The sequence below is a fragment of the Hipposideros armiger genome, unplaced genomic scaffold (genome assembly GCF_001890085.2).
Source record: "Hipposideros armiger isolate ML-2016 unplaced genomic scaffold, ASM189008v1 scaffold_139, whole genome shotgun sequence".
In the NCBI taxonomy this organism is placed as follows: Eukaryota; Metazoa; Chordata; class Mammalia; order Chiroptera; family Hipposideridae; genus Hipposideros; species Hipposideros armiger.
Window position 1 is genome coordinate 502709 of NW_017731489.1, and position 13032 is coordinate 515740.

At 37.8% G+C, this 13032-nt stretch overlaps 1 protein-coding gene across 7 annotated transcripts in view; it reads right to left on the reverse strand.

Moving 5' to 3' along the window:
- Positions 1 to 13032, reverse strand: part of ENOX1 (ecto-NOX disulfide-thiol exchanger 1) — a 524830-nt gene that overhangs the window by 233630 nt on the left and 278168 nt on the right. For all 7 annotated transcript variants that reach the window (XM_019650344.1, XM_019650343.1, XM_019650337.1 and 4 more), the window contains one exon: positions 8819 to 8964. The gene's annotated coding sequence lies outside the window, so the exon portion shown is untranslated. The remainder of the gene's footprint in view (positions 1 to 8818; positions 8965 to 13032) is intronic.

A 13032-nucleotide genomic window follows, 5' to 3' on the forward strand; every position in this document is an offset into this window, starting at 1 on the left:
TCTAGAATGTTGAAAATTGTTTCTCCTATTATGACTGCTGTCCTTTGGGTTGTCAAACATATATACTGGGTTGTTGGGAAAGTCATGACACAGTTTTTCTGTTTTTCGTTGCAAAAATGCATCATGACTTTTGCGACAACCCAATATATATAGATAGACAGATAGACAGATAGACAGACAGATAGATAGATAGATAGATGATAGATAGATAGACAGACAGATATAATGCTAAGAAAGTGTGATTAGTAAGTGGAATCTTACCCAGGTCTTTAAAACAACAATAAAAAATTATCTTAAATTAAAGGAAAAGTACATTCCGTTCCCGTAACTCATCTTTATTTGGGGATTATACATTCTCTGCTAAAATTTAAGATGGAATAACCAACAGTGATGACATTGTTCAGTAAATAGCAGTTCTTTGTGTGTGTGAAAATTTAAAATGAATGGAAATATTCTCAGACATTTTATCTGGAACGTTTTCGCTTACAGTATTTATTCAACTGTTATCCATATTTCCAGGAAAGAATTTAGAAAAATGTCTTTCTATAAAAAGATGTCATTCCTTTTTGTCTATTTAAAAAAAATAATAAACTCCTCCTGTGACCTCTAGTGCACATGTACACACACACACACACACACACACACACACACACACACACACCCTACACACACACATACATACCCTGTACTGTCAATGTAGGTTAAAGAGAAAATTAAAGAAACACTGGCTGCAAGCCAAATTCTGGGCTGATGGGAACGAGAAAGCTGGTCCGAAATCACCTCTTCGCCCTTATCTTTCCTCCCACTTATCGCTGCCAGGCTAGGAGCTGGGATGTCTGCACTCTGTATGCCCTCTTTCCTGCGTGGAGACAGCTATGATCAGGTGCCCTGCGCTTCAGTGCCTCCCTATTCTACCCCTTGAGTGAAACTTTACCGTGAAGAGGAAATAAATTGTTACATGGAAACGAAAATACTCAGTCATTTGGAAACCACCCTTCTGGGTTTTACCACCAATATACCTGTAATATTAAAATTTTCTTTCAATTTTAATAGTAGTGAATTTGTCCAAGACGTATATGAGGAGATCTATATCCAAATCAAGCTCACCACTGACTTTAGGGGAGTCCCATGTTTTCTAAATTAATGCAAGTTGCTTAGGAGGGTAGAAGGCCAAATTCTGTAGGTCATCATAGAGTAAAATTATTAGGGGCTAATTACGGATTCATGCAGCAGGATAGAGGTTTCCATTGCTGTTTTGTTGAGGTTTTCATTAGCCATGAGATTATACTACTGTATTTACCTGAAAGTGTATAACTGCCCTTGAAATTAATCACCACATAATTTCAACAAGTGCACTCTCTTTAGTTTGCCCAAATAGGGAGGCTTCCCGATATTAATTTTGTCTCTTTCACAAGCATTGCTGACATTCTTTGTCTTTATTTATTTATGTCTTTGTCTCAAGTATTAAGAGCACATTGAAATTTACTATTTTTCTAAGTTCCTAACACTTACTAGCTTTGTTTTCTGCCTAGACCTGTTAACCTAATTTTGTCATCAACCGATTCTGGAATAATGCATTGCGTAGCTGTATCAGTATTAAAGAATCCAAATTCTGATTTCAATTTCCTCAAGATGAATTTGCCGACCCTCTAATCTGAGATCACACTTATTTTCTCACTCTTCTCCATTACATTTTAAATTTTAACAGCTTTTTCTCAAATCATATGTGAAAAAATTTATAATCCAACATCATGACCAGTCTTATTTCTGCCAAGCCATCCTTGGCCTAATCTAACTCTCTCTCTCTCTCTCTCTCTCAATCTCTCTCTCTCTCTCTTCTCTCTCTCTTCTCTCCTCCCCTTTGGTTTCCTTCTTTTAAAATTCTATGGACCCTGATATAAAAGAAATAGAGCAGAAAATGTAGAAGGATGACAGTCTGCCTATTACATTTCCTCATTTTCCATAGCAGCCCCGGCTTGGCTGGTGTGGGAACCCATGGCCACCCCAGCTCCTGACAGCCTGGGCCTACAGAGTAAGGCGAGGATGGCAAGGAGGGCTCCCATCTCGTGAAAATCTGAGCTGAGTCCCCAGGCAGCACCTTGGAGGCAGACAGGTGGATAAAGCAGCTATTTGATTTTCTAAAGTAAAATCCACCAGAAATAAAGACGGTGCAGTTTGTTGTATACCAAATGAGATGCCAAGGCCACCTGTGGATTGATCATTATTACGGACATTGATAAAAATCATACCTTTACTGTTAGAAAATAGTACTAATAATCTCAGACTGGGAATGTTAGTATTACAGAACAAATTCTACTTCAAAACATATGTGACTAAGGTTGACAACCCTTTCTCTGCTGACTGCACACATACATAAAACCCTAAGTAGTGTGGTGATACCCAGCAGAGCAGCTACAGTCAACTGCGTGCAAGAATTTCTGACAGAAACCCTATTTCTGAGGACTTACACACAGTCACAAAAGTCTGCTTAAAACTAAACTTGGCACAAATCTTCGCTGAGTAGAACATCATCAAATACAACAAAAATTAAGATTAAGGGGGACAAAACCCCCACAAACTTGACAGAAAAGGCCGAACATTGTTTGCAAGGGAAAGAAAAAGTACATTTTCAATACTTATTAATCTTTTCATATAGAAAATTACATTTGGCAAGTGGCAAGATCATTTACAGTCTAATAACTCCCAGTATCTTGAAGGGAATAAATAATTTAAAGGAGTGAGCATTAAGCTCAGGAAAGGCTCTGTCGGTTCCAGAAATAATTGCTTTTCCTCTTGAATTTTTCAAAGTTGCATTTTTTAGTGGTGTCAAGTGGCTCAGCCCACAATCACACACACAAATATAATTGATCAAAAAAAGCTTTCATCTCCCAGAATAACAAAACAGGGCAGAATCTGAGAATAGTCTAAGCTTGAACATATACAGCTCTTAAAATTTTAAGGCAATGGAGACTGCTTTTTAGAGCCCTAAGTAATCTGGGAACCCTAACCAGAGACTTTAATTTTAGTAATGCTTGGAAATTGATGCCCTTGGTTAACTTTGATCTTTTATTATTTTTAGACCTCAATTTTCAACCACAGGAGGTCTAAATGTTGAAGTTAAGCATTCTAGTAGATAACAGATGATTGCTGAGAACACTAAAATTCCTCCAAGTCAAATAACCATGTAACCATAGTATTTATTACTGTAACCTCTACAAATATTTACTGCTTTGTTTATGCATTCAGTCATTCAACAAACACTTATTTAGCACAAACTAGGCAAAAGACTCACAAAACGACCCTAACGTCTACTGAAAAGTGCAAATACTTATTCACTGGAGGATTTTGATAGTTTCCTTTTTTTTTTTTTGAAGGCACCAGACACTAAACAAACATTTAACTTGACACAGATCTTGAAATCATGAACATGGAAACATAACTCACTGACACGATTGAACCTCAGAGGCTGAGGACTGGAAGGAATCCCTTCTTCCTTCTTTCATTCTCTCTTGTTCGACTTTGCTCTATTCCCTTTGTCTTTCCTCAGCGTTTAGACACGTTGATACTTGAGAGAGATGGAACTGGTTAAGTCACATTAGAAATTGCTCAGAGGAAAACTCAGCAGGAAAGGACAGAGGCATATGTACATCATATTCTCTCTACATGTAGATTAATTATGGATATTAATTATATTATATTATAATTATATTAATTATGGATAGCTACCTGTATACAATAGTTATATGACTTCTGGGGATGGATGAATAGGAAGGTTAGTGAGTTTTTTAATTCTAAAAAATAGGCATCCAAATGTGGTAGTATCGATATTTTAAAATATGGGGGTGGGTAAATAGGTTTATTATTTTTTGTAGGCTTAAACTGCTTCATAATAAAATTGATAACCTGAAACTAATATAATATAGTGTGTCCAATGTAACTGAAAAATTTTAGAAGTGGTTTTAAGTTCACATATTTTTAAAATTTTGTGGTTTAAAAGAAGAATGCAGTAAAAATTTAGGTGATTATAAGGAGCTGTTCTGGGAAGTCCAATTTTCTTAACTCCTGAGCCCAGAATGTACAGGCTGATTATTTCGCATCTCTAGCAAAAGGAACGATGGAGAGTTAATGTGGAAGCAAAGACTGTCCCTGATATGATAAGTCAGTGGCACTTTTGCAAATGGGTGGTCACGTCCAGACGGAAGTGAATTATCTGAACATAACTATATTGAAATCTCTAGCTTTAAAAGAGTGTTTCAACTCACATACCATCCATGAAAGTTACTTTTTTTCATCCTTACAGGGTGTGAATCTGAGGATTAAGAGACACAGCTAATGGATGCCACATTTTCATTGCTGCTAAAAATGTACAATTAGAGTCTGGATCTTGGAATTACAATCTGCACACTTAAAGTACTGATTAGTTGTGCAAGGCCACAATTGACTTTTTTCTTAATCACCTCACAAACACTTCCTTTTCTTTCGAAACTGCCATTAAACATTTTCTCATGTAAGTGCAAGTTTTTCATTGGATGCTGGGGGACTCTAGCAGGAAGGGAACACACAAATATTTTATTAACTGGATCATATGTAATTCTTAGAATTAATAGCAAAGAGCCAAACAATTTAGTCTGTGTTTCAATTTTTTTTTTGTCATAGTGGTAAATAAGTCTGAAACATTTCACTGTTGAGGCAAGAGTAAGTTGAGATATATTGTTAAATATGAGGGGTAGAACTATATGAGATAAATAAGTGGTATTACATAGCACACATTTTTCTGAAAAAGTCACCTCCATGCATCAGAATTAGATATATACCCACAATAAGAGGGCATATTGACTTATAATTTTCAATATTACATCCTTGCATTTTTTATTATATGCTATTTTCCAACAAGTAGAGAAACATGGTTTCATAAAGCTAATATTTATTCTTCCATGTTTATAGGACTAGTAGTGCATCTCAGGAAATGAGAGAGCTGAGAAGTCAAATATAACATGGTGTCCTGTGCACAAAAGAAGACAGGGCAGGAAAATCGCCATGTTTAAATAATCTGGCTCCAGACCTCAGTCATAATGCTTTAAATAACTAAATAACCCAACATAAGGGAAGCCTTTGATATTATCATTTCTCTCTCCATAAATGTAGCCTTTTTATAGATGATAAATCTTATCATGTAGGATTCTCCCTTTTACTAGAAAGCAAAGCAAAAAGTCCTTTAATCCAGTTCTCATTTTCAACTCTACACTTACTGTGTGTATTTTGTGGGAGGCAAGGCAGATAGTATGTGTCATCTACTATAATAGCCTTAAACAATCTACTATAACAATACTTAGAATTATATCTTTAAGTCATGAATTTGTCTCATTTTGTTAGTAAGTAACCATTGTACTAGGGAATTCAATGGATTCTTATGTTAAATTCAAAGAAAATAGTAGTGAATGAGAATTTGTTTTTCCCATGGACCCCTTGTACCTGTATAATGGTAAATGTCTCCATCAGAGTCTTAGCAAAGCTTTTGAGGGAGAAATATCCCGAAGCTCAATTGTTTTTAAGTCCCTTCCTTTTAATTTATAAAACCCCACACTTTGGAGGGGTCGAAAGAAATAAAAGTCATCAAGTCATTTCCCCATTCTCCACATGTGTGAAGAACAAAATGCGGGCCTCCAAGAAACAAGCGAGGGGGAAGACAGCAACGCTGACGGAGGCAGTGATGGGGGAGAGGGGGGAGGAGGAGGCAAGGAACACTGGCTACAGTCAAGGGCCCTGTGAGCCCGCCTTCAACTGATCCCCAAATTTCTGTGACATGGAGCAGAACCTGTGACCTAAAACTGAGCCATGTGGTGAAAAGCAAGTGAAAAAGACTTCCTCTGCTACTTCCCATTTTCAGTTTTTCTCTCAGCTTCCAGATTTTCTACCCTTCTGTCTCTCAGTGACTGAGCTGGCACCTTTACATCAACCCCGCCATTTGCTCTGGGGCCGGGCCCTGTCTTTTCCCTAAATCTCCAGTTGTCCTCTCCGCCCTTTTCCTGCACTGAGTTCTGGTATTATCTTTCCCACATCCACGTACCCGTATCAGACAACACTGACCTCCTTGAAGCACCAAACCAGAAAGCCTGGCTCTCCAAAAAGCATTCATATGTGCATGTCAGTGGGTTTCTAAACAGTCAGAAAACACACGTAAGCCCAGAATAGAGATGTGACAGAGTGGGGAGACAACGGTACTCAAAGCTAAAACGACGGTCTCAGCCCAGCTCCACCCTTCACGCAACAACTGCCCATTTCAGCATTTCGAACTCTAAGTGAGAAGGTTATCCTCCAGGCAGTCCTGGTTCTCCCTTGCAGGGAAATGCAAAGGAGGTTTAAATCTGCTTATCATAATGGGGGAAGGGTGGGTGGGTGGGGGGAAGGTTGGGAAGCTACTGGTCTTTGGTTCCTGGGAACCAGGGCTATTAACAGTTCTAAAGTCCATGGGACAATCTTGCATCATAAAGGTCAATAGTGGCCCCCCCAGAGAAACATCAACAGATGATTTTTAATGCTCCTTCAACCAGTCTGGACTCTTTTTTTTTTTTTTTAATTTATCTGGGTGACATTGGTTAATAAAATTACAATAGGTCTCAAGTGCACAATTCTATAACACATCATCTATATGTCACATTGTGTGTTCACCACCCCGAGTCAGTTCTCTTTCCATCACCTTTTCCCTCTTCTACTACTCCCCCCTTACCCACTGGTAACCATTAAACTGTTGTCTGTGTCTATGAGTTTTTGTTTGTCTTGTTTGTTGCTTTCAGTTTTATATCTGACATATGAGTGAAATCATATGGTTCAAACTCAAAAGCTTCTGCACAGCAAAAGAAACCATTAACAAAACAAAGAGGCAACCAACCAAATGGGAGGAGATATTTGCAAGCAACACTTCTAATAAGAGGCTAATATTCAAATATATAAAAAACTCATACAACTCAGTAATGAAAAAACAAACAATCCAATTAAAAAATGGGCAGAGGACCTGAACAGACACTGCTCCCAAGAAGACATACAAATGGCCAACAGACATATGAAGAGATGCTGAACTTCTCCAGCTATTAGGGAAATGCAAATAAAAACCACAATGAGATATCACCTCACACTTGTTAGAATGGCTGTTACCAACAAGACAAGAAATAACATGTTGGAGAGGCTGTGGAGAAAAATTCTGGCTCTTAAGCTTAAGTAGAATGCAGGGAACTTAAGTGACTTGGAAAAGAGCCGTGAGAATAAATACACTTTTGGATTATACCGTTTCATAGGAAACATTCACAAACATGCGTTTCTCTCTCCTGAAGAGAAAAAGAAAGAGTCAAGTCTAGGATGACATAGGGGGACTCTGACCAATAAATTCTCCCTTTACATGGAAGAAGAAATAAATTGCCATGCTAGGAGGTTAGAATTTACTTAGGATTTCTTGACAACAAGGAGAATCTATATTTGGTCTCAAAATAAAAGTGGGTACCTGAGTTGGAAGGTTTGAGAACAAATAGATTCTCACTGGTATCAGAAAGTTCAAGTGGGACCTTGTTTGTAGACTGGGGAGGGATAGTTAGGGAAGTTTTCAAGTCCTTCCCAGCACATCTGTTTCTATGGATACATTTATTAGGTTTCTACACACTACAAAATTGTACCAAATTAACAGGATTGAAAGGAGAAGATGAAGGCACAAGTTCCCACCCACTGCCTCCCCTAATACATACTGCCTGCCTCAGCTCTTCAGAGCGAGTCAGTCACAACGCCCAACCACGAAGGGTGTGGTGGGAAAACCGGAGTCTAGCCCAGCACTGCAGTAAAATCGACTTTGATTTCTCAGTAGAAATAAAATTAAAAAAAAAAGAACAGAAAACACAGTAAAAGACTCTTAGGGGAGAAAATATTTGTCTTCATGGACAGAATAAAAGTCCTACGAAATAAAATAAATGCTTGTGGGAAAAGACGGTCATTCTAGGGAGGTACTGTGTTCCTTCTCCCTTGCTCTTCATTTAGTTCTCATCCACTCAGGGTACCAAGCTGTATCCTCTCTTCTGCTTATTTTTCCATCCATGAAAGATGCATGGATAGAATTTATCCTTTGGGTATAGGTCTTTGTCAGAAAGCACTTTCAAAATACAACTGTTTTACTTGTACTATCTCAACAGTGAAACATGTTCTTCCAGAATTGGTTTGCTAGCAAGCTTTTTTCTTGAGTAAGCAACAGTGTTGTTAATAAATTTTCAAGCTGTTAATATGCACACATTAAAAGAAACAACAGCCACCTTCTTCTACCATTATACATCGTAGGGGGAGTAGTCCTTGGTAGACCTACATGAAAACATTCTGGCCACCGAGACTTTATAATTTGAAAAATGTCATAATGATAATACTAGCTATCAACAAATGCAGTTTTGATTTTCACTGTTTCTAAATATAATTCATCCACAAAGTCTTAAATAATTGAACGTAGTTAACAAAATCTGATATATGCCGACACACAATATAAATTAACTGAATCTGTTCTGTCAGAATTTATGAATGTAGAAATAAAATTTGTTTTAAGCCAATGTAGAGGATATTTTATTTCTAATATCTTTGGAACATCCCCACAGAGTACATAATAATAAGTATGAGAAGCAGCATATCAAATTTCTTTTCGTTTATGTCCATCTCCCAAGGAAATCAAAGGATTACAATCTCTGCATAATCTACTTCCAGGGCTCTTATTGCAATAGAGTGTGACTATCATCCATTTAAAAAATATCTCTCAAAATTAATAATTAGTGAGACAAATGAAAAAATTAACACAAACCTTAAGACCTCCAGCAGATCAGAAGACAAGTACGCGTTCTTTGGGGACTTGATTGAAGCAACGTATTCACAAAAGTCTTCTAAATGGAAGCTGTTCACAAAGGAAGTCTCAGGGAAGACAGAGTGGCTTTGACACACCAGGTGCTTCTGGAAGGGAAGGAAAGCACATCTTTAGGACATGTCCAAAGTACCACTATGGCCAGTCTCGGCCACCGTGGTAAGAAAGTGCTGTATTAGCATGCACTGCTGTTATTAAAATAATGGTATTAATGCCTGCTAATTCTGTACCCCCCAAATCTCCTTATTCATACATGGCAGGGTAGGGAGCAGTAAACCTTCAGCACTGTATTTAGAAATTTCTAAAGGTCAGAAGTATTTTACTAATTAAGCGAACTCTGTTTTTCCTCTTTTCTAAACAGGCCAGGATTGAAGAATTCTGGACGGGGTATGGGTTCAAGGGCAGCAACGTGAGTATTTCCTGAGTATTTCCACCAGCTGCAAGGCTGTGCAAGGGGCTTCATCTACGTGTCACTTCCGTCTGAAAACGGCCCTGCAACTGGACAGGAGTGGCCCCATTTTATGGATGAGAAGAGTAAAGCACAGTCAGGCTTAGACCCCGGGTCTACTGAAGTGCAGACGCCTCAGGTCTGGCTCTTTCCTTCATTTTACTCCGTGGCCTATGTGAGTTAGCGAAATACTTCACAAAGTTGACAAGAGAGCAGGTAATGCTACAATGTGCTAAATAAATTCAAATATTACCAAATTAACAAAGTGTTCTTTCTTCATTTGCTTTAGTTTTACATCAGATGCTGTCTTAGTCTTCAGGCTCCACAGAAATACAGACATCCAGCTTTAAGCGGTACACACTTTTCCTCCCACCTTCCTTCCTCATGCAAAGAGAGAGAACTCACTGGCAACCCAGCTGCTCACTTGTGTTATGGGGCAGGTTTGTGTGCTGTGTTCCATCAAGGGGAGCTACGCACACATCTCGTCTTTCTCTGGTCCCCTCGCATGACCCACATTCACTTCCGGTGAATGAGAACACTCTCTTTTCCTGAGGGTTTTCCTGATGCGATTAGAAATGGGCCCACAGCTTCTGTGGGTATCACCGAGCGATATCACTGCCTCGTCATGGCCATTCCATCTTAGCAGCTGAGCGTGACTGAGCCAGGCCCGACAGAGCTCCACCTCGATTTCCATTCTCAGGTTCCAGTTCAATATCTACACATTTCAGGTGGTTCCAGTGCCAACACAGATAGCCCCACAGGTTACCCTCCACCAGCATCCCCGAATCCACTCCTGCAGTGTGTTTCACGGTCACAGCCCACCCGTAACCAACTGAAAATGTCCCTTGAAGTTCTAGGTTTTAATGCCATAGATTTTAGTCTGAATTTTGAAACTTGTAGCTCAGATCCACACTGTACGGGGGAAGCTAGAGAATGATGGAGTACGAAGGTCACACACAACTTTTCACAATTTTTCTTTTTCTTTTTTTGGCACCAAAAGCTTAAGTCATGAATAAACAAACAGGGGAAAGTCACTGATAGCATTTTCGGAGTTCTGCAGGCCTGTAGCCTGGGATTATTACATGGGGGAAAAAAGAAGAAAGAACAGAGCCAGTTTATCTTTGCATAAAAGAAGGAAAAAAAGCTTGACCAAGAATGGGCAAAAAATGTATTTGGACTGTAGAATCTAACCTAAATGAAAGGAATACAAAAGAACTAGAAACTCTTCTTAAAAACTCTTATACGAGCATTCTATTTTCTTGATACCACATAAAAGCAAAGTTTCAGGTTATATCTCTGACATGTAGACCTCTTTTCCCATAAAATTCCAGTGGCAATTTTCAAGTATTCACTCAGCCGCTATTTACTGCATACTTATGAGTCAATCAATACATCAGAAAATTCCAGGAATACTGAAATAAGCAAGATCGTCTTTCCTTGAAGCATCTTATTGCCTTGTGGGGCGAGGGGGGGATACAACTAGGATGTCAAAACTGGTAAGAAGGTGATACTAATGCTCTTAAGTATTTGAAAGCACGGGGTCTGGACCAGGCTGCCAGGCGGAGGGTGGGGGAGGTTCTGGCTTCACCACTTACTAGCTGTCTGACCTGGGGCAGGTTCTTAAACCCTAACCCCAGCTTCTTCATGGGCAAAGTGCAGCAAGGATAAACTTCCAGACAGGTTGCTGTGAGCGCTAAGTAGAATCACAGATATAAAGTGTTTGGTACAACTAGCAGCACACAGTAAGGACTCATCCAATATTAGGAAGAGTAGTTATTGTGTAAAGGGGCATGGGGCTATTGGGAGGCAGAGAGTGGTCCGAAACTTCAGCGAGTTGGACATCTTCTCCGCTGGGGATCATGGGACTCAAGGCGGCTTCAGTAAGGAAGGTAACACTCAAGATCAATCACAGCTAAACAGGCACAAATGATTAGGCATTTACAGATCCTCTGATGACAATTGAAAAGCTAGAAAACGAGCCAATTAAAAAAAAAAAAAGTAGGGCCTTGAAATTAGACATGATTTTCCAGGATTTGGTGTGAAAGTAGGTATCTACCATAACAACACAGCCAGGGAACGATAAAAATAAAATGTACTGCTACTAAGAAAGATACAATATCCCACTGGGTCCAGTTCTATTCGACTGTAATGCAAAGTGACACCACAGCTTTTAATGGAACTTGGCAAGATCTAGACACACCATATTCAAACAGCCTCAAATTTAAATCAGGGGATTTGTGATATCATATCATACTGTCTTCATTATTGATGCTTTTACAGTAAGTCTTGAAATCAGGGAGTGAGAGTCCCCCAATATTATTATTCTTTTTTCAAAAATGTTTGACCCAATTAAAAAAAGAGAGAGAAAAAAGTTTGATTTTTATAAATCTTTGTATTTCCATATAAATTTTAGAACCAATTTATCAATTTCTACAAAAACAACAAAACAAACAAACACACAAAAAACCCCCTTTTGGAACCATATTTAATCTATATATTATTTTGGGAAAAACCAACATCTTAATCATACTGATTCTTCCATTCTAGGATATGGTATATCTCTCCATTTATTTAGTCTCCTTCAATTTTTATCAGAATTTTAAAAAATAATTTTCAGTGTACATGTCTTATGCTTTTTATTCAAATATATTATCTTATGATTTTGATAGTATTGTCAATGTCATTATTTTTCATTTCTTTTTCCAATTGTTTCTTGGAATGTAGAAATAAAATTGATATTTTATATTGACCTTGTATTCTGAGGCCTTGATAAATTCAACAGATTTTTGCTAAGTTCAAATAGATCTTTTTAGATTCCTTAGGATTTTCTAGATACTCAATCATGCCATTTGCAAATAGAAATAGTTTAATTACTTTGTCCTTTCCAATTGTAACCTTTTAAAATTTATTGCACTAGTTAATCCCATTGCATTGGCAGGACCTCCAGTACAATGTCAAATAGAATTAGTGCGAGTGGACACCTATGCCTTCTTCCTGATTTAGGAGAAAAACATTCATTGTCTCAGTAGTGTTAGTTGTAGGTGTTTCATAGATGCCCTTTATCAGATTAATCAAGATCCTTTTTATTTCTAGTTTTGCATTATTAGGTACTAATTTTTGTCAAATGCTGTTTCTGGGCTTACTGAGATAATCATATGATTTTTATCCTGTATTCCATTGATGTGGACTGATTTTGAATGTTAAAGCATACTTGTATACCTGGAATAAATTCAATCTGGTCATGATGTATCATTATTTTTACATATCATTGTATTCTGTTCCTGATTCTGGGTTAAATATGTTAGTGTCTGTGGTCATAAGAGAGACCTATGTGTAATTTTTTTGTTATTTGTTTATGGTGCCCTTATCATGACTTGGTATTCAAGTTATGGATATCTCAGAAAATTACTTGGGGTGTGTTGTCTTGAACTCTTATTTTCTGTATTTGCTTAAGATTAGCATTATTTTGACCTTAAATGTTTGAAAGAATTTACTAGTGATACCATCTGGACCTGGAATTTACTTTGTGGGACAGCTTTCAACTATACTTTCAATTAATTTAACAAATATAGAGTTATTCCTATTTTCTATTCCTTCTTGTATCTGTTTTTGTAGATCTTATCTTACTAAACAAGACATTTGTCCATTTTATCTGAGATGATTTTCTTTGTCTCTTACGGTTTCTCACGCCCTATAATAACAATTCATG